The 25,974-nt window shown below is 41.0% G+C and overlaps 1 non-coding gene across 1 annotated transcript; it reads right to left on the reverse strand.

The window, feature by feature from the left end:
* Positions 1-13,746: 13,746 nt before the first annotated feature.
* Positions 13,747-13,854, reverse strand: LOC130984463 (small nucleolar RNA R71). Its single transcript, XR_009088398.1, has one exon. It is a non-coding gene; the product is annotated as a small nucleolar RNA R71 (small nucleolar RNA).
* Positions 13,855-25,974: the final 12,120 nt, after the last annotated feature.

The following is a 25,974-nucleotide window of genomic DNA, read 5'->3' on the forward strand; positions in this document are numbered from 1 at the left end:
TGCCTCTGCAAAAGGAATCTTTATTTCAAGAGTCCTTAAATAGTCTGCAAAGCGGGCAAATTGCTTATCCTGTTCCGCCTTGCGGAGTTTCTGAGGATAAGGCATCTTGGCTTGATATTCCTCAACCTTAGATGCTGCAGGTTTATTCCTTACAGAAGTGGTTGAAGAAGCCTTTTTAGAGGGATTACTGTCAGCACTCTCAGGTGTCTGATCCTCCCTTGGCGTTTGGACGCCAAAATTGGGTGGAAAATGGGCGTTTAACGCCAACTTTTCCCCCTTTTCTGGCGTTTGAACGCCAGAACTGGGCAAGGAATGGGCGTTTAACGCCAATTTTCCTTCCCTTTCTGGCGTTTGAACGCCAATATTCCTCTCTGGGCTCTTATTGTCCTCAGAGGGATTTTTTATAGAGGTTTGGTTGTCCTCTGTCACTTGTTCCTTGTTTGGCTTTTTACTCTTTTGAACAGTGTTATTCAAGGTCTTTCCACTCCTCAATTGAACTGCTTGACACTCCTCTGTTATTTGTTTAGATATTTGCTGTTTTGCTTGATTCAACTGTAGTTCTATGCTCTTATTAGCAACTTTAGTTTCATGGAGCATCTCTTTAAATTCTGCTAACTGTTCTATCATCAGGAGCAATTGTTGATTAAGCTCATTCATCTGTTCTTGAGGATTAGGATCATTGACTAATGCCATGACTTCCTCCTTTGGAACGGACTCATTGCTAGAATACAAGTATTGGTTTCTAGCAACAGTGTCTATAAGCTCTTGAGCTTCTTCAATTGTCTTCCTCATGTGTATAGATCCACCAGCTGAGTGGTCTAAAGACATCTGAGCTTTTTCTGTAAGCCCATAGTAGAAAATGTCTAACTGGACCCACTCTGAAAACATTTCAGAGGGACATTTCCTTAGCATACCTCTATACCTCTCCCAGGCATTGTAAAGGGATTCATTATCCTCTTGTTTAAAGCCTTGGATGTCCAGCCTTAGCTGTGTCATCCTCTTTGGAGGGTAAAAATGGTTCAGGAATTTGTCTGACAACTGTTTCCATGTCTTTATGCTTGCTGTAGGTTGGTTATTCAACCACCTTTTAGCTTGATCTTTTACAGCAAATGGAAACAGTAATAGTCTGTAGACATCCTGATCTACCTCTTTATCATGCACTGTGTCAGCAATTTGTAAAAATTGTGCCAGAAACTCAGTAGGTTCTTCCTGTGGAAGACCGGAATACTGGCAATTTTGCTGCACTATGATAATGAGTTGAGGATTTAGCTCAAAGCTGCTTGCTTTGATGGGAGGTGTACAGATGCTACTCCCATATGCAGCTGTAATGGGGTTAGCATATGACCCCAGAGTCCTTTTGGACTGATTGATTCCACTTGAGTCCATTATGGACAAAAGGGAAATGATAATAATTGCAAGGAGATAAATTTTGTTTATTTTTTTTTTGAAATAACCGAAAAAAATAAAATAAAATAAAATAAAACAAAAGAAAACTAAAATAAAAAATTCGAAAATTAAAAATAAAACAAGATAAAAGCAAATTGAGAACTGAATCAATTAGTTAATTAAAAAGATTTTGAAAACAGCAATTAAAAAGATATGATTGAAAAAATTTTTATGAAAAAGATTTGATTTTGAAAAGAGGAAAGAGAAAAACACAAAAAGACACCAAACTTAAAATTTTTAGAAAATCAAACACTAATTTTTTCGAAAATTATTAAGGGAAAAACACAAAGAGGACACCAAACTTAGAATTTTTATGAATCAAAAAGGGACTAAGAACATGCAAATTCGAAAATTAAAAGAAGAAAAACACAAAGCATGCAATTGACACCAAACTTAAAATATGAAACTAGACTCAACTAAAAGACTCTAAACCAACAAAAATAAAACAGTCCTAATCTAAGCAACAAGATAAGCCGTCAGTTGTCCAAACTCGAACAATCCCCGGCAACGGCGCCAAAAACTTGGTGCACGAAATTGCAATCACACTTTTTGCAATCCCGCACAACTAACCAGCAAGTGCACTGGGTCGTCCAAGTAATACCTTGCGTGAGCAAGGGTCGATCCCACGGAGATTGTCGGCTTGAAGCAAGCTATGGTTATCTTGTAAATCTTAGTCAGGATATCAGAAATTATCAGGATTGATTGTAAAAAGCAAAAGAACATGAAATGGTTACTTGTATTGCAGTAATGGAGAATAGGTTGAGGTTTGGAGATGCTCCATCTTCTGAATCTCTGCTTTCCTACTGTCTTCTTCATCAAACACGCAAGGCTCCTTCCATGGCAAGCTGTATGTAGGGTTTCACCATTGTCAGTGGCTACCTCCCATCCTCTCAGTGAAAATACGTCCCTGATGCTCTGTCACAGCATAGGCTAATCATCTGTCGGTTCTCAATCAGGCCAGAATAGAATCCAGTGATTCTTTTGCGTCTGTCACTAACGCCCCGCCCTCAGGAGTTTGAAGCACGTCACAGTCATCCAGTCATTGAATCCTACTCAGAATACCACAGACAAGGTTTAGACCTTCCGGATTCTCTTGAATGCCGCCATCAGTTCTAGCTTATACCACGAAGATTCCGGTTAAAGAACCTAAGAGATAACTACTCAATCTAAGATAGAACAGAGGTGGTTGTCAGGCACATGTTCATAGTTGAGAATGATGATGATTGTCACGGATCATCACATTCATCCGGATTAAGAACAAGTGTTATCTTAGAATCGAAGCAAGCATGATTGAATAAGAAACAGTAGTAATTGCATTAATTCATCAAGACACAGCAGAGCTCCTCACCCCCAACCATGGGGTTTAGAGGCTCATACTGTGGAAAGAAACATGTAAGAAATGTTATGAGGTCATAAGGTATGGATACAATGTCAAAAGATCCTATAAGTAGTAAACTAGTGTCCTAAGGTTTACAGAAATGAGTAAATGACAGAAAAATCCACTTCCGGGCCCACTTGGTGTGTGCTTGGGCTGAGCAATGAAGGAATTTCGTGTAGAGACCTTTTCTGGAGTTAAACGCCAGCTTTCATGCCAGTTTGGGCGTTTAACTCCAAATTTTATGCCAGTTCCGGCGTTTAACGCTGGAATTTCAGTAGGTGACTTTGAGCGCCGGTTTGGACCATCAAATCTTGGGCAAAGTATGGACTATTATATATTGCTGGAAAGCCCAGGATGTCTACTTTTCAATGCCGTTGAGAGCGCGCCAATTGGGTTTCTGTAGCTCCAGAAAATCCACTTCGAGTGCAGGGAGGTCAGAATCCAACAGCATCTGTAGTCCTTTTTAGTCTCTGGATCAGATTTTTGCTCAGAACCTTCAATTTCAGTCAGAAAATACCTGAAATCACAGAAAAACACACAAACTCATAGTAAAGTCCAGAAAAGTGAATTTTAACTAAAAACTAATAAAAATATAATAAAAACTAACTAAAAGATACCAAAAACATACTAAAAACAATGCCAAAAAGCGTACAAATTATCCGCTCATCAGAGGAGCAAAACCAGAAAGCATTTGAGAGCCCATATTCTACTTATCAAGAGCCATCACCTCTTAATTATCCAACCTCACCTCCAAATTTTTCATATCAAAATTCTTCACCACTTGAGTTTGCCTCAACACAAAATTCCTTCCAAAATTCATACAATTCAATTCATCATCCACAGAATTCATTCCACCAACCACAAAACTTATTCCACAATTCACAAGATTAATTTCATACCACTCAAAACAACCTCACCACAACACATCCATATCCACAAAACTTCTCTCAACCTTCACCTCTTAAGCTAGTAGCTGATGACCTCCTTCAAAAGTCCAGAGAACTCTTGGAAAGACAAGAACAATATTGGGAGGAACGAGAGAGCCTTTTTGAGAAAATAGATGGGCACTTAGAGCAAATAAGGAAACACTTCAGGTTGCCAAGCAGTGAGGATAAAGACCAATTTGTGGGCGAGGAAGTGGAAAAAGAAGAACAAAAGGTCCCTGTATCAAGTGAAATTTCAATGAAGAATGAGGTGGTTGAGAATGAAATTGAACTTGAGGTGATAAAGGAACATGAACATTCACAACCCTCACAAACTTCCCTTGAATCTGTGATCGAAAAATATGAAGAGGAGATGAAGAAATCTTGGGAAGATCAACAAACCTCCTCCATGGAAGAGCTACTAAAGCAAATGTTGAGTGTAAAAGAGGAAGTGGAAGAGCAAGAATGTGAGGAAGACACTCAAGAGAAATCACACTCAACTGAAACAGAGAAGTGCAAAAAGGAAGGGCTCATAGAACCACAAATTCAAAAGGCTTTTGATGAAAAGAAGACTCCAACAATCACACAACCACCAAGACTTGGATTCAAGGAAGTGAAGGCAATTAAAAAAAGCACCAAGAAGAGGATTGTGACCAAGCTACCAAGGACAATATTCATGAAGAAAAAGGGGTCAACCACAAGCAATCCTCCCCCTGATCCAGCAAGCAAGCTCAATCAAGCCATTAACAAAAGAAAGCTTGCTGAGGAGAGGCCAAGACAGGGGACACTAGCTGAATCTTCTTTCCCCTTAAGGTCATTCCTATTAACAAACTGGAAGAAGAGGAAGAAAGTGAACAACATGTCAACCATAGGTATAATTTCTCTTCTCTGCTTTGTTTTCGTTCTTTGTTTTATTTAAATTCAATAAATTGGCACATGGTTACATTTTAAGTTTGGTGTTGCCTTGCAACAAATTGTTTTCAATCTTCTTGGATGATTGCATCAAATCAAAAATGAAAGTGACACACCAAGATTCTAAGTTTGGTGTGCCATTTATTTTCTATGCAATTTATTCAAGCAACACTACTTGTCTGCATAATCATAATGCCTCTGCAGTTTTAGTTTTCTCTTTTGATTTGACACTTTTGCATTCTACTTGCTTTAGTTATTTTTCTATCTTTAAATGCTTTCATTTAGTTTTCTTATTAACTGTTTTTGTTAATACATTACCAAGAGATCCTTATTCATGACAGATTCTTAGCTTGGTGATTGTATTTAACAACAACAGTTTCATTTGCTTAGTTTTAATTCAAATAAATTGACATATGATTGCATTCTAAGTTTGGTGTTGCTATGCAACAAAATTTGTTTCCAATCTTTACTGGATACTTGCATTAATTCCAAGTGAAAGTGTCACACTAAGTTTGGTGTGCCACTTATCTTTTATGCAATGTATTATGCTCACCTTCTTAAGTTTGCAATCAAAATGTCTATGTCTCCTGTGCCTTAATTGTTATCCTTAATTTTGCTTACTTGAAACACTTGTGCTACTAATGTTTCATTGTGTAAGACATTCATGATCTATCTTAGCCCCATAGCCACAGTTCTAATTGTTGCTTGAGGACAAACAATCATTCTAAGTTTGGTGTGGGAAGGGAAAGAAAAGGAGAAAAAGGACAACAATAGAGAAGATAAATTACAAGGTTGTAAAGTTCTTTTTCCTCTCATTTGTTTCCAGCACTTTAAATTGGATGATTGTCTTATTACCTTCTTTATATACATGTGTGGTATGAATAAGCATAGCTTTATATTTTGATTTGCAATATGTTGCTGTGGCATTATGACTACCAACTTGAGTTTTGTGAATACAAAAGCAAAAAAAAAAAAGCATCATGATCATAAACAAACAAGGAATTCAAGAAGAACTAAGCATGTGCATACAAGTATTGGAAGGCTAGTATGTTTGATTGTTGCTCAAGTACATTAGATTTTATTTAATTGAAGTTTTCATCTAGGACATTTTGTGAAATCTTTTGAAAATCATGAAAACCTTGAAGAAGCAAATGCAATTAAGGCAAGAAAAGAAAAAGGGAAAGAATGAGAAAGCTGAAGGCTCTGAGTACCAATGACAATTTCATTGTTATGTACTTGTGGTGTTTATGTATCAAGTAAAATGCTTGAAAACAAAACACTTAGAAGTCAAGGCTAGGCTCAAGTGCAAAAGCACTCCCTCAAAGCTCAAGGTTCTGAGCATCAATGATTAGAGGGTCAAGAAAAGAAAAGAAAAAATAAGCCTAATGAAGTCCTCTAATTAAATGCTTGTGGTGCTTATGTATCAAGTGGTAATACTTGAAAACAAAGCATTTAGAATCGTAGCTTTGTTATTAACTCATGGGGTAAAGCACCCAAAAGGAGAAGCTAATAAGAAAAATCAAAAGCTTGTTTCAAGAAAGAATTATAAGAAAAAGATTTCATAAAGTGAGCTAGATAGAAGCATCAATCATTTACATTTCTTTTGTGATTGTAGCATACATAGAAAACTAGCTTGCCATGAACATTAACTTGCTATTCTTCTAACCTTGGATTGTTAATCTCTATTGCATGATTCTTTTCTTGCTTGAGGACAAGCAAGGTTTAAGTTTGGTGTTGTGATGCCAGGGCATCCTGGCTAGTTTTACTAGCCATTTTTTGTATGCTTTAGGTTGGTTTCATGCATTTTCTTAGGCAATAAGCAAGTATTTGGATGAGAATTATATGCATGCCTTGATTCAATCAAACATTGTTAAATATGTGCATTTTCATGATATTTATGCAAGAATTGTTTGATGTTATGAATGATGCAAAATCTTGTGATTTATCAAGGCTTTGATGCATGTGTTTGGTTGATGATAGGTGAAGCAAAGAGCCCTGGAGCAAGAAGGAAGTCACATTTGGGCGTTGCCAACTTGGAGAAAGGGTGAGTGTTTGAAGGCAACGCCAAGCAGCCTTGGAGAGTGAACAAAGAGGAGTTGAACATTGCCAACTTGCACTTCAACTAGAGTGTTCATCAACAACACCCAACAATGTAAGGCAGCCCTGGAGAAGCACGTTTGGGCTTTGCCAACTTGGAGAAAGGGGTGAGTGTTTGATGGCAACGCAAGGCAGCCCTGGAGAGCACATTTGGGCGTTGCCAACTTGGAGAAAGAGTGAGTGTTTGATGGCAACGCACACAAGCAAGGCTTGGCCCAGGAGGAGAGGAAGCTGGCATTGCCAACGCCAGGAACAAGGGACGTGTTCTTTGGCAACGCACACAAGCAAGCTTGGCCCAAGAGGAGGAGAAGCTGGCGTTGCCAACGCCAGGAAAATAGGCGTGTTCAATGACAACGCCAAGCAACAAACATGGAGCCTTGAGGAAGGCTCGAGCACGTTGCCAACTTGGGATTCATTGGCGTGTGTAGTGGCAACGCTAGGAAGCAAGCATGGAGCAAGGGGGCAGGGGCTGGCACGTTGCCAACGTGCTGAAAAGAAGGAGTGTTCATCAACAACGCAGCAACCCTGGCAGCTTGACCTTGCTCTCTTCCATGGAGTATATCTTGAGTTTTAGACCTTCAAATGATGCACTCTCAACGGCATTGAAAAGTAGACATCCAGAGCTTTCCAACCATATATCATAGTATGGGGTTGACATTTGTTTAAAGCTTCAAAAGCGGGCTTCATTTAGAGCTTCAGAATCTGAAGGCGTTGGCAACTTGGAAATACAAAGGCGTTTTTGCCAAAAACGCCTGCGATTTTAGCAGCCTGACCATGCCCCCTTCAATGGAGCATAACTTGAGCTACAGATATCCAAATTGAGTGATTCCAGTTGCGTTGGAAAGCTGACATTCTGAGCTTTTCAACCATATATAATAGTCTATAGTGAACATGAAATGGAAGCTTGAATCAGAGTCATCTTTAGGTCCCAAAAACAAGAAAATGAGGTTGAAATTGGAGGGAGCACGAGCACGTTGCCAACGTGCCAGCAAGGGGGCGTGTTCAGCAACAACGCCAGCCCCATGTCTCAGCCTTGAGAGGTTTGGCACGTTGCCAACTTGGAAGAGAGGGGCGTGTTCAGCAACAACTCCAACAAACTTGGCAGCCTAACCTTACCTTCTGTGAGGAAGCATAATTTGAGCTACAGAGATCCAAATTGAGTGATTCCAGTTGCGTTGGAAAGCTGACATTCAGAGCTTTTCAACCATATATAATAGTCTATAGTGAACCATAGGATTGACACTCAAATTCTGGGCAACATTAAGCATGAAAGTGGAGCCAAGAAGAAGAAAAGCAAGTTGTTAGCAACAACTTGGGCAACAACGCCCAAGGATCATGTTCCACTCCCAGGAAATTGCCATGCACGTTGCCAACATGCATTTGTACTGGCGTGTTTGCTAGTAACGCTCTCATTGGGCCAAAGCAGTGAAAATGAGCCCTGTTTGACAAGAATTCCTTCATGAAGCTAATCCAACCTCAAGCAAGCAAAGCCCACAAATCTCAACCAATCAAGGCCACAAGAATCATCTAGAATAGTTGATTTTCATTTAATTGTAATTTGCTTTTAATTTCATTTCAATTTGTAATTTAGGAAAGCCTATATAAAGGCCATAGTTTCATAGAATTGGGGGTTGGATTGAGGGGATACGGAGGAGACTAATTTGAAATTCTGTGAATTGGCACACTCCATTGAGAGTGGGTCTTTGGACCCCTCCCCTTCATACACTCTTCTTCACTTCCCCTTCTCTTCTTCCTTAGTAGTAGTGTAGTTTAATATGTAGTTTTCATTTATGAATTCTTGAATTCTCAATTTCTGTTTTGAAGTCTCACTCTTTATTTTCATGCACTTTAATTTCATGCAATTTAGTTTTCAGTTGAGAGCAATGATCACTTAATTCCCTTTTCATTAGGGGGAAGAGCTCTGTTTATTTGAATGCATTGATAAGTCTTCTTCTCCTTCTTAATTCAAGTGGTTAATCCAAGAGGAAACTCTTGTTCTTCAAAGATTCAATCACCATCGAGAGAGGGATTAATCTATATGAATTATGTGGTGAATTTGGAAAAGGAGTCACATAATTCAGTTTAGAGTTTATCCTTTCATGATTTCCTTGATCAATACACTTTGGTTGGTATGTGAGATGTAACCTCCCTTAGTTGAGATTCTGGAAGTTGTGTGGCTTGGATTAGGAATTGAACTTCATCTCTTCTCATGAACAATTAGATCACGAGAGTGGCAATTGGTTGTGTTGAGAGAAATTGAGTTACCAAGAGATTGGGACTCAATTACCCACAAATTGCCATGGATCTATACCCATGATTGAGAAGGAATTGATCAACATCAATTCATGAGAATTTGCATCTTCGATCCCTAATGATTCTCTCTATCATTAATTCTCATTTCTTTTGCTCTTAGTTGTTGAACGCCCAATACCCCATTTCCCTTTTACATTCTTGCAATTTATTATTCTTGTCATCTACATTCTGTCTCTTTATTTCTTGCTCTTTGCTCTTATGCCATTTAAATTCCTGCAATTATGTTCAAAAATCACAATGCTCATGAAATCAAAACCATGTTTGCTTGACTAAATCTATCATTTAACTAAAGTTTCTTAATCTACCAATCTCCGTGGGATCGACCTCACTCTTAGTGAGTTTTATTACTTGATACGACCCGGTATACTTGCCGGTTATACGTGAAATCAAATTTTTACGTATCAATCTCCTCATCCCTTTTCCAAGGCTCAGAGGAGATCCAATTATGGAGAGTTTCTTTTCCAAGACAATTAACCAATTGAATTAAGATCGAAACATTTCTAGTAAATCAAGAGAAAAGAAAGAGGAACAAGAATGCAAACTATAATTGATCCATCAAATTACAACAGAGCTCCCTAACCCAATGAGAGGGGGTTTAGTTGTTCATAGATCTGGAAATGGAAAGTGGTAGGGAAGAGTACATTCTTCACAAAACTAAAAAATGCAGAAAGTAAATATACAAAGTGTAGTTCTCCAAAAGTGCCCAGCTTCTCTCTAGTTCAAAACTAATCCTATATATACTACTCTTCTTGATCTTCTAGTTAGTTCTTCAGGTCTTGGATATGGGCCTTTGATCATGTGTTGAAGCAGTTACAATCTTCAGTGGGCTCAGCAATGTTTCCAGAAAAGTGCGAGTTAGGCATGGACGTTAGTTAGGATGTTAGTGGTGTTAACGTTAAGTGAAAATGTGGGTTCGAGAACGTTAGTGATGATCACTGATGAGAAGATAATTTATACGCTTTTTGGCATTGTTTTTAGTATTTTTTAGTTTGTTTTAGTTAGTTTTTATTATATTTTTATTAGTTTTTAGTTAAAATTCACTTTTCTGGACTTTACTATGAGTTTGTGTGTTTTTCTGTGATTTTAGGTATTTTCTGGCTGAAATTAAGGGACCTGAGCAAAAATCTGATTCAGAGGCTGAAAAGGACTGCAGATGCTGTTGGATTCTGACCTCCCTGCACTCGAAGTGGATTTTCTAGAGCTACAGAAGCCCAATTGGCGCGCTCTCAACTGCGTTTGAAAGTAGACATCCTGGGCTTTTCAGCAATGTATAATAGTCCATACTTTGCCCGAGATTTGATGGCCCAAACAGGCGTTCCAAATCAGCTCAAAACTGCCCGGCGTTAAACGCCGGAACTGGCACAAGAATGGGAGTTAAACGCCCAAACTGGCACAAAAGCTGGTGTTTAACTCCAAGAGAAGTCTCTACACGAAAATGCTTTAATGCTCAGCCCAAGCACACACCAAGTGGGCCCAAAAGTGGATTTTTATGTCATTTACTCATTTTTGTAAACCCTAGACTACTAGTTCTCTACATATAGGACCTTTTACTATTGTATTCTCATCGGGGTAGCTATCTTTGAGTAGTCTTATGCTATCTTAGATCATTGGGAGGCTGGCCTCACGACCATGCCTAGACCTTGTTCTTATGTATTTTCAACGGTGGAGTTTATACACACCATAAATTAAGGTGTGGAGCTCTGCTGTACCTCGAGTATTAATGCAATTACTATTGTTCTTCTATTCAATTCAGCTTATTCTTGTTCTAAGATATCACTTGTTCTTCAACATGATGAATGTGATGATTTGTGACACTCATCATCATTCTCACCTATGAACATGTGCCTGACAACCAACGCCGTTCTACCTTAGATTGAGTGGATATCTCTTGGATCCCTTAATCGGAATCTTCGTGGTATAAGCTAGAATTGATGGCGGCATTCAAGAGAATCCGGAAGGTCTAAACCTTGCCTGTGGTATTCTGAGTAGGATTCAATGATTGAATGACTATGATGAGCTTCAAACTCCTGAAGGCTGGGCGTTAGTGACAGACGCAAAAGAATCAATGGATTCTATTCCAACCTGACGACAGATGATTAGCCGTGCTATGACAGAGCGCGTTGAACATTTTCACTGAGAGGACGGGACTGTAGCCACTGACAACGGTGATGCCCAACATACAGCTTTCCATGGAAAGGAGTAAGAAGGATTGGATGAAGACAGTAGGAAAGCAGAGAGACGGAAGGGACAAAGCATCTCCATACGCTTATCTGAAATTCTCACCAATGAATTACATAAGTATCTCTATCTTTATTTTATGCTTTATTCATAAATCATCCATAACCATTTGAATCTGCCTGACTGAGATTTACAAGGTGACTATAGCTTGCTTCATACCAACAATCTCCGTGGGATCGACCCTTACTCGCGTAAGGTTTATTACTTGGACGACCCAGTGCACTTGCTGGTTAGTTGTGCGAAGTTGTGAAATTATGTTTAGACCATGGTATTGAGCACCAAGTTTTTGGAGCCATTACCGGGGATTGTTTGAGTTGTGAAAAGTAGAGATCACAATTTCATGCACCAAGTTTTTGGCGCCGTTGCCGGGGATTGTTTGAGTTTAGACAACTGACGGTTCATCTTGTTGCTTAGATTAGGTATTTTTCTTCAGAGTTCTTAAGAATGAATTCTAGTGTTTCAAGGTGATGTTTTTATCATCAGCAAAGCTGATTGAATCTCATCAATTTAGCTCTTGAATGCAATGTCCTGCTGAAGCTTGGCTAGCCATGTCTAATTCCTTTAGACTAAAGCTTTAGACTAACATTGCATGATTCCTGGAATTCTCATTAAGAATTTTGATATCTTTATTTTCTTTTCCACTTAATTTTCGAAAAATCCAAAAAAATTTTAAAATCTTAAAAACCAAAAATATTTTATGTTTCTTGTTGAGTCTAGTGTCTCATTTTAAGTTTGGTGTCAAATGCATGTTTCTATTCTTCTTGCATTTTTCGAATTCATTCATGTGTCTTAATTGATCTTCAAGTTGTTCTTGATGATTTCCTTGCTCTGATCTTTAAATTCTCTTGCCTTGAGTGTTTTCTTGTGTCTCATATGCATTCTCAATTTGTTAGTGTCAATAGTATACAAACTTCTAAGTTTGGTGTCTTGCATGCATTGTTTATTTGATTTTAGTTGCATTTTGATTATTCCTCATTATTAAAAATCCAAAAAAAAATTTTTAATTGTGTCTTTTCAAGTCAATAATACAGAGAATTGAAGATTCAGAACATACAACAGAGGAATTACACAGAAAAAGCTGGGCGTTCAAAACGCCCAGTGAGAAAGGAAAACTGGCATTTAAACGCCAGCCAGGCAGGGTGCCTGGCTGGGCGTTTAACGCCCAAAAGGGTAGTGTTTTGGGCGTTAAACGCCAGAATGGTGGATGGCACAAGAGGGAAGATTTTGTTTTTAATTCAAGTTTTTTTCAAGTTTTCATAATTTTTCAAAATCAAATCTTTTTCAAATCATATTTTTTCAATCATAAATTTTCAAAATCAATTTCTTTCCATTTTCAAAAATACTTGCTAACAATTAATGATTTGATTCAACATTTCAAGTATGTTGCCTTTTCTGTTGAGAAATGTTTAATGTCTGAATCATATCTTTCTTGTTAGGCAGGTCATTAATTTTCAAAATCAAATCTTTTTAAATTGTTTTTCAAATCATATCTTCTCAATCACATCTTTTTAAAACCATAACTTTTCAATCATATCTTCTTAATCACATCTTTTTTAAAATAGTTTTCAATCATATCTTTTTGATTTCTAATTTCAAAATCTTTTTCAAAAATCACTTTATTTCTTTTCCACTCTTAGTTTTCGAAAATCAATTAGTATTTTTCAAAATGTTTTTAAAATCTTTTTAATTTATTTTCGAAAATTTCTTCCCCTCTTCTCACATCCTTCTATTTATGGACTAACACTCCTCCTCAATGCACAATTCGAACTCCATCTTTCTTGATAAGTTCGAATTCTTCTACCTCTTCCTTCTATTTTTCTATTCCTCTGACACCTCAAGGAATCTCTATACTGTGACATAGAGGATTCTATATTTTCTTGTTCTCTTCTCTTTCATATGAGCAGGAGCAAAGACAAAAGCATTCCTGTTGAGGCTGACCCTGAACCTGAAAGGACCTTGAAGCGAAAGCTAAGAGAAGCTAAGGCACAACTTTTTGTAGAAGACCTAACAGAAATCTTCAAAGAAGAAGAACCCATGGCAGCCAAAAACAACAACAATGCCAACAATGCATGGAAGATGCTGGGTGACTTTACTGCACCTACTCCCGACTTCTATGGGAGAAGCATCTCTATCCCTGCCATTGGAGCAAACAACTTTGAGCTTAAGCCTCAATTAGTTTCTCTAATGCAATAGAATTGCTAGTTCCATGGACTTCCATTGGAAGATCCTCATCAGTTTTTAGCTGAGTTCTTGCAAATCTGTGACACTGTCAAGACTAATGGGGTTGACCCTGAGGTCTACAGACTTATGCTATTCCCTTTTGCTGTAAGAGACAGAGCTAGGATATGGTAGGACTCAGAACTTAAAGAAAGCCTAAACTCTTGGGAAAAGCTAGTCAATGCCTTCTTGGCAAAGTTCTTTCCACCTCAAAATTTGAGTAAGCTTAGAGTGGAAGTCCAAACCTTCAGACAGAAGGAAGGTGAATCCCTCTATGAAGCTTGGGAAAGATACAAACAATTAATTAGGAAGTGTCCTTCTGACATGCTTTCTGAATGGAGCATCATAGGTATCTTCTATGATGGTCTGTCTGAACTGTCCAAGATGTCATTGAATAGCTCTGCTGGAGGATCTCTTCATCTGAAGAAGACGCCTGCAGAAGCTCAAGAACTCATTGAAATGGTTGCAAATAACCAATTCATGTACACTTCTGAAAGGAATCCTGTGAACAATGGGACGAATCAGAAGAAAGGAGTTCTTGAGATTGATACTCTGAATGCCATACTAGCTCAGAACAAAATATTGACTCAGCAAGTCAATCTGATTTCTCAAAGTCTGTCTGGAATGCAAGCTGCACCAGGCAGTACTAAGAATGCTTCATCTTAAGAAGAAGCTTATGATCTTGAGAACCCTTCAATGGAAGAAGTGAATTACATAGGAGAACCCTATGGAAACACCTATAATCCTTCATGGAGAAATCATCCAAATCTTTCATGGAAGGATCAACAGAGACCTCAACAAGGTTTCAAAAACAATAATGGTGGAAGAAACAGGTTTAGCAATGGCAAGCCTTTTCCATCATCTTCTCAGCAACAGACAGAAAATTCTAAGCAGAGCCACTCTGACTTAGCAACCATGGTCTCTGATCTAATCAAAACCACTCAAAGTTTCATGACTGAAACAAGGTCCTCCATTAAGAATTTGGAGGCACAAGTGGGTCAGCTGAGTAAGAAAGTTACTGAACTCCCTCCTAGCACTCTTTCAAGCAATACAGAAGAGAATCCAAAAGGAGAATGCATGGCCGTTAACATGACCCACATGGCCGAATTTGGAGAGGAGGAAGAGGCAGTGAGCGCCACTGAGGAAGACCTCAATGGACGTCCACTGGCCTCCAATGAGTTCCCTAATGAGGAACCATGGGAATCTGAGGCTCATAATGAGACCATAGAGATACCATTGGATTTACTTCTGCCATTCATGAGCTCTGATGAGTTTTCTTCCTCTGAAGAGGATGAATATGTCACTGAAGAGCACGTTGCCAAGTACCTTGGAGCAATCATGAAGCTAAATGACAAGTTATTTGGTAATGAGACTTGGGAGGATGAACCCCCTTTGTTCACCAAAGAACTGGATGACTTGTCAAGGCAGAAATTACCTCGAAAGAGACAGGACCCTGGGAAGTTCTCAATACCTTGTACCATAGGCACCATGACCTTTAAGAAGGCTCTGTGTGACTTAGAGTCAAGCATAAACCTCATGCCTCTATCTGTAATGGAGAAGCTAGGGATCTTTGAGGTACAAGCTGCGAGAATCTCACTAGAGATGGCAGACAATTCAAGAAAACAAGCTTATGGACTTGTAGAGGATGTTTTGGTGAAAGTTGAAGACCATTACATCCCTGCTGATTTCATAGTCCTAGAGACTGGGAAGTGCATGGATGAATCCATCATCCTTGGCAGACCCTTCCTAGCCACAGCAAAGGTTGTGATTGATGTGGACAGAGGCGAATTGATCATTCAAGTGAATGAAGAATCCTTTGTGTTTAAGGCTCAAGGATACCCCTCTGTAACCAAGGAGAGGAAGCATGAAGAGCTTCTCTCAAAACAGAGTCAAACAGAGCCGCCACAGTCAAACTCTAAGTTTGGTGTTGGGAGGCCACAACCAACTTCTATGTTTAGTGTCCCCACATTCAAACTCTAAGTTTGGTGTTGGGAGGTTCCAACATTGCTCTGAGTATCTGTAAGGCTCCATGAGAGCCCACTGTCAAGCTACTGACATTAAAGAAGCGCTTGTTGGGAGGCAACCCAATGTTATATTTATCTATTTCCCTTTGTTATTTTATGTTTTCTGTAGGTTGATGATCATGAAAAGTCACAAAATCAATTGAAAAAGCAAAAAACAGAATGAGAAACAGAAAGAAAAATAGCACACCCTGGAGGAAAACCTTGCTGGCGTTTAAACGCCAGTAAGGGCAGCAAATGGGCGTTTAACGCCCAGTCTGGCACCATTCTGGGCGTTTAACGCTAGAAAGGGGCACCAGACTGGCGTTAAACGCCAGGAAAGGGCAAGAAGCTGGCGTTAAACGCCAGAAATGGGCACCAGCCCGGTGTTTAACGCCAGAATTGGCATAAAGAGCATTTTTGCTCGCCACTTGGTGCAGGGATGAATTTTCCTTGACACCTCAGGATCTGTGGACCCCACAGGATCCCCACCTACCCCACCACTCTCTCTCTTCTTCACCCATTCACCAATCACCTCAACACCTCTTCCTCAAAAAAACCCCTCACCTATCAAATCCCACCATTCTCTTCACCACTCACATCTATCCTTCATAAAACCCCACCTACCTCACCATTTAAATTCAAACCATTTTTCCTCCCAAACCCACCCATACATGGCGAACTATACACCCCTCTCCACTCCTATATAAACCCATCTTCACTCCTTCATTTTCACATAACCTAAACACTACTTCTCCCCCTTGGCCGAACCACAAAGCCACCTCCATCTCCTCTATTTCTTCTTCTTTTACTCTCTTCTTTCTTCTTTTGCTCGAGGATGAGCAAACCTTCTAAGTTTGGTGTGGTAAAAGCATTGCTTTTTGTTTTTCCATAACCATTTATGGCACCTAAGGCCGGAGAAACCTCTAGAAAGAGGAAGGGGAAGGCAAAAGCTTCCACCTCCGAGTCATGGGAGATGGAGAGATTCATCTCAAGGGTGCATCAAGACCACTTCTATGAAGTTGTGGCCATGAAGAAGGTGATCCCCGAAGTCCCTTTCAAACTCAAAAAGAGTGAATATCCAGAGATCCGACATGAGATTCAAAGAAGAGGTTGGGAAATTCTTACCATCCCCATTCAACAAGTCGGAATCTTAATGGTTCAAGAGTTCTATGCCAATGCATGGATCACCAAGAACCATGATCAATGTGTGAACCCGGACCCAAAGAATTGGGTTACAATGGTTCGGGGGAAATGCTTAGATTTTAGTCCAAAAAATGTAAGGTTGGCATTCAACTTGCCCATGATGCAAGGAGATGAACACCCTTACACTAGAAGGGTCAACTTTGATCAAAGGTGTGACCAAGTCCTCATAGACATTTGTGAAGAGGGCGCTCAATGGAAGAGAGATTCAAGAGGGAAGCCGGTTCAACTGAAAAGGCATGACCTCAAGCCCGTGGCTAGGGGATGGTTGGAGTTTATCCAACGCTCAATCATTCCCACTAGCAACCGGTCTGAAGTTACTATAGACCGGGCCATCATGATTCATAGCATCATGATTGGAGAAGAAGTAGAAGTTCATGAGGTTATAGCCCAAGAACATTATAAGGTGGCGGAAAAGTCCTCTATCTTGGCAAGGTTAACCTTTCCTCATCTCATTTGTCACCTCTGTTATTTAGTTGGAATTGACATAGAGGGAGACATCCTCATTGATGAAGACAAGCCCATCACTAAGAAAAGGATGGAGCAAACAAGAGATCCCACTCATCATGAAATTCCTGAGATACCTCAAGGGATGCACTTTCCTCCACAAAACTATTGGGAGCAAATCAACACCTCCCTAGGAGAATTGAGTTCCAACATGGGACAACTAAGGGTGGAGCACCAAGAACATTCCATCCTCCTCCATGAAATTAGAGAAGATCAAAGAATCATGAGAGAGGAGCAACAAAGGCAAGGAAGAGACATTGAGGAGCTCAAGCACTCCATAAGATCTTCAAGAGGAAGAACAAGCCGCCATCACTAAGGTGGACCCGTTCTTTAATTTCCTTGTTCTTTATTTTCCTGTTTTTCGAATTTTTATGCCTATGTTTATCTAAGTTTGTGTCTTATGATCATTAGTGTCTTAGTGTCTATGCCTTAAAGTTATGAATGTCCTATGAATCCATCACCTTTCTTAAATGAAAAATGTTCTTAATTAAAAAAGAGAAGAATTGCATGAATTTTGAATTTTATAATAGATTAATTATTTTGATGTGGTGGCAATACTTTGACTTCTGAATGTATGCTTGAACAGTGCATATGTCTTTTGAATTTATTGTTCATGAATGTTGGCTCTTGAAAGAATGATGAAAAAGGAGACATGTTACTGAGGATCTGAAAAATTATAAAAATGATTCTTGAAGCAAGAAAAAGCAGTGAATACAAAAAAAAAAAAGAGAAAAACAAAAAAAAAAGAGGAAGGAAAAAGAAAAAGAAAAAAAATAATAAAGTCGTGATCCAAAGCAAAAAGAGTGTGCTTAAGAACCCTGGACACCTCTAATTGGGGACTCTAGCAAAGCTGAGTCACAATCTGAAAAGGTTCACCCAGTTATGTGTCTATGGCATGTATGTATCCGGTGGTAATACTGGAAGACAGAGTGCTTTGGGCCACAGCCAAGACTCATAAAGTAGCTGTGTTCAAGAATCATCACACTTAACTTGGAGAATCAATAACACTATCTGTATTCTGAGTTCCTATAGAAGCCAATCATTCTGAATTTCAAAGGATAGAGTGAGATGCCAAAACCATTCAGAGGCAAAAAGCTAAAAGCCCCGCTCATCTAATTAATACTGATCTTTATAGATGTTTTTGGAATTCATTGCATATTCTCTTCTTTTTATCTTATTTGATTTTCAGTTGCTTGGGGACAAGCAACAATTTAAGTTTGGTGTTTTGATGAGCGGATAATTTATACGCTTTTTGGCATTGTTTTTAGTATGTTTTTAGTTTGTTTTAGTTAGTTTTTATTATATTTTTATTAGTTTTTAGTTAAAATTCACTTTCTGGACTTTACTATGAGTTTGTGTGTTTTTCTGTGATTTCAGGTATTTTCTGGCTGAAATTGAGGGACCTGAGCAAAAATCAGATTCAGAGGCTAAAAAGGACTGCAGATGTTGTTGGATTCTGACCTCCCTGCACTCGAAGTGGATTTTCTGGAGCTACAAAACCCAATTGGCGTGCTCTTAACTGCGTTGGAAAGTAGACATTCTGGGCTTTCCAGCAATGTATAATAGTCCATACTTTGCCCGAGATTTGATGGCCCAAACAGGTGTTCCAAATCAGCTCAAAACTGCCCGGCGTTAAACACCGGAACTGGCACAAGAATGGGAGTTAAACGCCCAAACTGGCACAAAAGCTGGCGTTTAACTCCAAGAGAAGTCTCTACACGAAAATGCTTTAATGCTCAGCCCAAGCACACACCAAGTGGGCCCGGAAGTAGATTTTTATGTCATTTACTCATTTCTGTAAACCCTAGGCTACTAGTTCTCTACATATATGACCTTTTACTATTGTATTCTCATCGGGGTAGCTATCTTTGAGTAGTCTTTTGCTATCTTAGATCATTGGGAGGCTGGCCTCACGGCCATGCCTAGACCTTGTTCTTATGTATTTTCAATGGTGGAGTTTCTACACACCATAGATTAAGGTGTGGAGCTCTATTGTACCTCGAGTATTAATGCAATTACTATTGTTCTTCTATTCAATTCAGCTTATTCTTGTTCTAAGATATCACTTGTTCTTCAACTTGATGAATGTGTTGATCCGTGACACTCATCATCATTCTCACCTATGAACATGTGCCTGACAACCACCTCCGTTCTACCTTAGATTGAGTGGATATCTCTTGGATCCCTTAATCGGAATCTTCGTGGTATAAGCTAGAATTGATGGCGGCATTCAAGAGAATCCGGAAGGTCTAAACCTTGTCTGTGGTATTCTGAGTAGGATTCAATGATTGAATCACTGTGACAAGCTTCAAACTCCTGAAGGCTGGGCGTTAGTGACAGACGCAAAAGAATCAATGGATTCTATTCCAACCTGATTGAGAATCGACAGATGATTAGCCGTGCTGTGACAGAGCGCGTTGAACATTTTCATTGAGAGGACGGGACTGTAGCCACTGACAACGGTGATGCCCAACATACAGCTTGCCATGAAAAGGAGTAAGAAGGATTGGATGAAGACAGTAGGAAAGCAGAGAGACGGAAGGGACAAAGCATCTCCATACGCTTATCTGAAATTCTCACCAATGAATTACATAAGTATCTCTATCTTTATTTTATGCTTTATTCATAAATCATCCATAACCATTTGAATCTGCCTGACTGAGACTTACAAGGTGACCATAGCTTGCTTCATACCAACAATCTCCGTGGGATCGACCCTTACTCGCGTAAGGTTTATTACTTGGACGACCCAGTGCACTTGCTGGTTAGTTGTGCGAAGTTGTGAAATTATGTTTAGACCATGGTATTGAGCACCAAGTTTTTGGAGCCATTACCGGGGATTGTTTCAGTTGTGAAAAGTAGAGATCACAATTTCGTGTACCAATTACCTTTTTCATTAGCGTTCCAAACCAAAATGATCCACGTTAACTTCAACGTTAGTGGCACTAACGTGACCACTAACGTTGCCTCTTGGTCCTTCGCAAACGTTATTGGCACTCACCTTTTCCAATAATGTTGCCTTTTGCCCCCTTTCCCTACGTTAGAGTTCACGTTAGTATAACTAACGTGACTCTTAACGTGGGCATGCCTAAGCTTCGAGAGCGTTAGTGACACTTACCTTTGTCACTAACGCTCCAAACGCCCCTCCTTCCCACGTTAGAGTTCACGTTAATTAGATTAACGTTGCCACTAATGTGGTAGTGATTGCCATCTCCAACGTTAGTGACAAAGGTGAGTGTCACTAACGTTGGCTTATCATGCTCAGCTCGACGTTACTTCTCACATTAGTGGTCTTAACGTGACCACTAACGTGGGCACTCTTGGGTTGGTCCAACGTTAGTGACAAAGGTTAGTGTCACTAACGTTGGTAATTGATTCCTCATCCCATGTTAGAGTTCACGTTAATTAGATTAACGTGACTCTTAACGTGGCTTAATTTGTGCCTTTGTGGAATGTTAGTGGCATTCACTTTTACCACTAACGCTGGAGCTCCACTTTTCCTCCATGTTAGCTACCACGTTAATGTAGTTAATGTGGCAACTTACGTGGGCTATGATGGCTTCGAAGGCGTTATTGGTGATCACCTTTTCCATTAACGCTACAAGCTTGTCCCCATTCCACATTAGTGGTCACGTTAATTAGATTAACGTGGCTGCTAACGTGGCTCCTTTTAGCTTCCTTTGTCCTGAAATCAAGCAATTAAAGTGCATCAAAGCTTTGTTCCAAGTCATGAGATTATGCATCATCAATTATATCATTCAATTCGTGCCTAATCCTTATAAAATCATGTAAAGTTCACAATAATTGCTTGAATCATGGTGTAAGTATATTTTCACCCAAAACTTGATTATTTACTAAGAAAATGCATGAAACTACCCTAAAACAGTAAAGAAAAGATTAGTGAAACTGGCCTAGATGCCCTGGCATCATTATGGTACATTATTTTGAAATGGGTTTGTGCTGAATTTCAGGTGAAAAGTGCAACAAAAAGGAAAGAAAATAACAAAACAGAGCTGGGCGTGTGAAACTGGCGTGCCACTCAGAGCAAATGCCATGAAAGTTCATGGGTGTGACACACCAGGAAATGGGCGTGGCACGCTAGTACAATTTTCCAGAGAGCAATGCTAAAAGCCACAAGAGGGGTGTGGCACGCCAGGATAGGCGTGGCATGCCTGCACCACCAACTACTATGGGCGTGCCACTTGAAACATGGGGCGTGGCATGCCAGTTCATCAATCCAAAGGTCCAAGGACTTAGGCGTGCCACTTGGTATCAAAGGCGTGGCACGCCAAGCTCCCATCATCACTTGGGCGTGCCACTTAAGGAGCCAGGCGTGGCAGACCAAGCTTAAAGAGGGCCATCATCACATGGGCGTGACACGCCAGGAGCTAGGCGTGGCACGCCAGTACAAATTTCCAGAGGCAAGGTTGAAGGTCCAAATGCATGGGTGTGCCACTTGAGATCGAAGGCGTGGCATGCCAAGCCCACATCTTCACTTGGGCATGCCACTTGAAGGCCAAGGCGTGGCACGCCAAGCTTCAAATGAGGTAAAGTAAAGCTAGGCATGCCACTTGAGATTGAAGGCGTGGCACGCCAAGCTCTCATCCTCACTTAGGCGTGCCACTTGAAGGCCAAGGTGTGGCATGCCACCCCTCATTGACCATCTAGGCATGCCACTTGGATGTTAGGTGTGGCACGCCAGCTCCTGGAATGAGGAGGAACTTGGGCGTGGCACGCTGGAACATGGGCGTGGCACGTTAGTACGATTTTCCAGAGAGAAAGATGAGAGGCCAACCATATGGGCGTGCCACTTGCTGTCGAAGGCGTGGCATGCCAGCTATCAATTCTCACTTTGACGTGCCACTTGAGTCTCAGGCGTGGCACGCCAGCATCAACCATCAACAAGAAGAAGACATGGGCGTGCCACTTGAGTTCTGGGCATGGCACGCCAACGAAAGAACCAACACATGCAAGGGGCGTGGCACGCCAAACCCTGGGCGTGCCATGCTAGTATAACTTTCTAGAATGGAGAAGATGAAGACAAAGACTTGGACGTGCCACTTGGGATCGAAGGCGTGGCACGCCATGCTGACAAAGGTCCAACAAAAGCCTGGGCATGCCACTTGGGCTCAAAGGCATGGCACCTCAGGCTAGCCAAGTCTCAAGAAGACCCTGGGCGTGCCACTTGGGATCAAAGGCGTGGCACGCCAGGGACATCAACACAAAGGGGCGTGCCACTTGAGAGCTGGGCGTGGCACGCCAAGCCTGAATTGGAGCTGGGCATGGCATGCCACTGACGCGCCAGTCACACGCCAGCCACTAGAGGTCACGTTTATTGAGTTTTCTTTCCAATTGTAATTTTCTTTTCTTTTTGTATTTTTTTAATTCTAGTAGTAGTAGTATAAATAACCCCTAGAAGTACTAAAAACGGGGTTATTGGTTGTGGAGTTATTAATGGAGTAGCTTTTGTTGAAAGCATAGTTAGATTTACCTTTTGTTCATACCCTGGGTCGAGCTTTCCGACCCGGGATGTTCTACAGACAAAGCGACCGACCTCTTCAGGTCAGGACAACCTGACCTCTTCTCAAAGAGCTCGGCCAAGTCACAGGAAAGCCCAAACAAAGGGCCCAAATAGAGGAACACGTCCCAAATCCAAGGGTAGCCCAAGCCCATAGAGATAAAGGCGGTTCCCTTAAAGATGACCTCACTTAAAGATAAGATAAAGATAAGATAAGATAACTAACTTATCTTATCCACAGGAGGCCACATCTCACCATTATAAATACACTGGAGCACCCAGGTATAACTGATATTCTGATTCTACTGAATACCTGCTTAATACCCTTGCTAACTTAAGCATCGGAGTCCCTTGCAGGTACCCCCCACCCTCCGGGGACGAAGGATCAGCACCTTCACCAAGTCCTACAAGTCGGACACACCAGCTCCGGCCGCTATACACCTGCCGAATACGTCGTCTCCGACCAACACAGAAGATCTCGACCGAGATCGACCTACAGTTTCAGGTAACCCTCAGAACATTGGCGCCATTGTCGGGGAACCTGGAAGTCATCCCATCAACATGGCGGATGACCATGACAACGACCACGATTTAGGTTAGAAAGACAGAACGCCACATAAAAATGCAGATACTATACTCAGAGATACTCCGGAACCCAATGGAAACAAAAATTCATCAAATCCAGGAGTAATAGAAGCACTTCAAAATCGATTGGAGCAACATGAGAAAGAAGCCCAACATCAACGTGAAAAAGAAGAAGATCTACATCGGGAGATAAAGCACCGCCGAGAATTAGAAGGTAAGCTTATAAAACTCGAAGCTGACCTCAAAACTAAAGCTACTCGACCATCCACAGAGGATAGCTCTCAGAAAGATCAAGATCCATTCACCAGAGAAATTATGAAGACCAAAATTCCAAAAGATTTCAAACTTCCTGATATGACTCTATACGACGGCACCTCGGACCCCAACCATCATCTCAGCAACTTCAGAAGTAGAATGTACCGCACTGATGCCTCAGATGCAGTTCGCTGCAAAGCCTTTCCAATAACTCTCACCAAGACAGCCATTAAATGGTTTGTCAACCTACCTCCAAAATTCATCTCGAGTTTCGACGACCTGGCCAAAAAGTTCCTGGCCCGATTCTCCATACAAAAGGACAAAGCCAAACACGCACCTAGCCTACTAGGGATCAAGCAAGGAGATCGGGAGAGCCTTCGCAACTACATGGAAAGATTCAACAAAACATGCATGGACATACAAAGTCTACCAACAGAAGCTGCCATTATGGGCCTCATAAATGGCCTGCGAGAAGGACCATTTAGCCAATCTATATCAAAGAGATACCCAACATCCCTAGACGAAGTACAAGAATGAGCGCAGAAGTACATCAACATGGAGAAAAATTCTCGACTTGGCGAAGCCTCAAGGTCCGGTTCTGCCTACCGAGATAAAGAATCCAAGAAAAAGGAAGATCGCTCCGGAGAGAAAATCATAAAATATCACAACTTCACTCCTCTTAGGGTATCCTTGGTAGATGTTTACAAAGAAGTCTGCCATACGGAGAAAATCCCTCCAGCTCGGCCACTTAAAGGCAAAAGAGGAGGAGGAAATCGGAATGAATACTGTGAATATCACCGACTTCGAGGGCATTCCACCAACGAATGCTTCAACTTGAAAAACGTCATTAAAAAATTAGTAAGAGAAGGAAAGCTAAATCGGTTTTTGGCCAATCAGGACGACGAACCAAGAAAAAGAAGAAGGGATGAGGATGTCGGACGATCTGAACGATCACCTCGCACACCGGAAAGACACGTTCACGTAATACACGGCGGATTTGCTGGGGGAGGAATCTCCAAACCATCCCGCAAGCGACACCTCAAAGAGGTGTACCATGGCGAAGGAAAGAAGGAAGCACCAGACATCCCAACAATCATGTTTACCAAGGAAGATGCATCCAGAATCATCTCGGGACACGACGACCCCATGGTCATTAAGATCATACTAGCAAACGCCAACCTTCACCGTACACTAATTGACCAGGGAAGCTCTGCCGACATCTTATTTAAAACTGCCTTCGACAAACTTGGCCTAGAAGAAAAAGAGCTAAGAGCATACCCGAACAGCCTGTTTGGACTTGGAGATACCCCAGTTCAACCGCTGGGATACGCATCACTGCATACAACCTTTGGGAAGGGGAACCAATCCAGGACACTCAAGATAGACTATATCGTGGTCGACGTAAGCTCAGCCTACAATGCCTTAATAGGTCGGATAACGTTAAATCAACTAGGCGCAATAGTTTCAACTCCACATCTATGTATGAAATTCCCAACTGCGGAAAGGATAGCTACAATAAAGGCAGATCAAAAGACGGCACGTCGCTGTTATAACTGTTCATACCCTGGGTCAAGATATCCGACCTGGGATGTTTAGCAACAAGCCAACCGACCTCTTCAGGTCAGGCTATCCGACCTCTTCTTAAAGAGCTCGGCCAATATCCGACCTCTTCTTAAAGAGCTCGGCCAATATGCGACCTCTTCTCAAAGAGCTCGGCCAATATCCGACCTCTTCTCAAAGAGCTCGGCCAATATCCGACCTCTTCTCAAAGAGCTTGGCCAAAATGCCACAGAGGCCCAAGAAGGCCCAAACGAAGGAACACAGCCCAATCCAAAGGCAGCCGAAAGATAAAAGGCGGTTCCGTTGAAGATAAGCTGACCTCACCCAAAGATAAGATAACTAACTTATCTTATCTAAGAAGGTCACTTCTCACCATTATAAATACACTGGAGCACCCAGGTATAACTCATACTCTGATTCTACATAAAACCTGTTTAATACCCATGCTAACTTAAGCATCGGAGTCTCTTGCAGGTACCCCCCACCCTCCGGTGACGAAGGATCAGCAGTGCAACCAGTCCAACAAGTCGGACGCGGCAGCTCTGGCCACCATCTACAAGTCGGACGCGGCGGCTCCGACCACCATCAACAAGTCGGACACAACAGCTCCGACCAGCACAGAAGATCTCATCCGAGATCGACCTACAGTTTCAGGTTACCCTCGGAACATTGGCGCCATTGCCGGGGAACCTGGAAGTCATCCCATCACCATGGCGGACAACCATGACAACGACCATGATTCAGATCTAGAGGATAGAACACCGCACAAAGACGCGGATACTACACCAAAAGATACTCTTCAACCCACCAAAGGCGAGAATT

Source organism: Arachis stenosperma, chromosome 5 (assembly GCF_014773155.1).
Source record: "Arachis stenosperma cultivar V10309 chromosome 5, arast.V10309.gnm1.PFL2, whole genome shotgun sequence".
Lineage (NCBI taxonomy): Eukaryota > Viridiplantae > Streptophyta > Magnoliopsida > Fabales > Fabaceae > Arachis > Arachis stenosperma.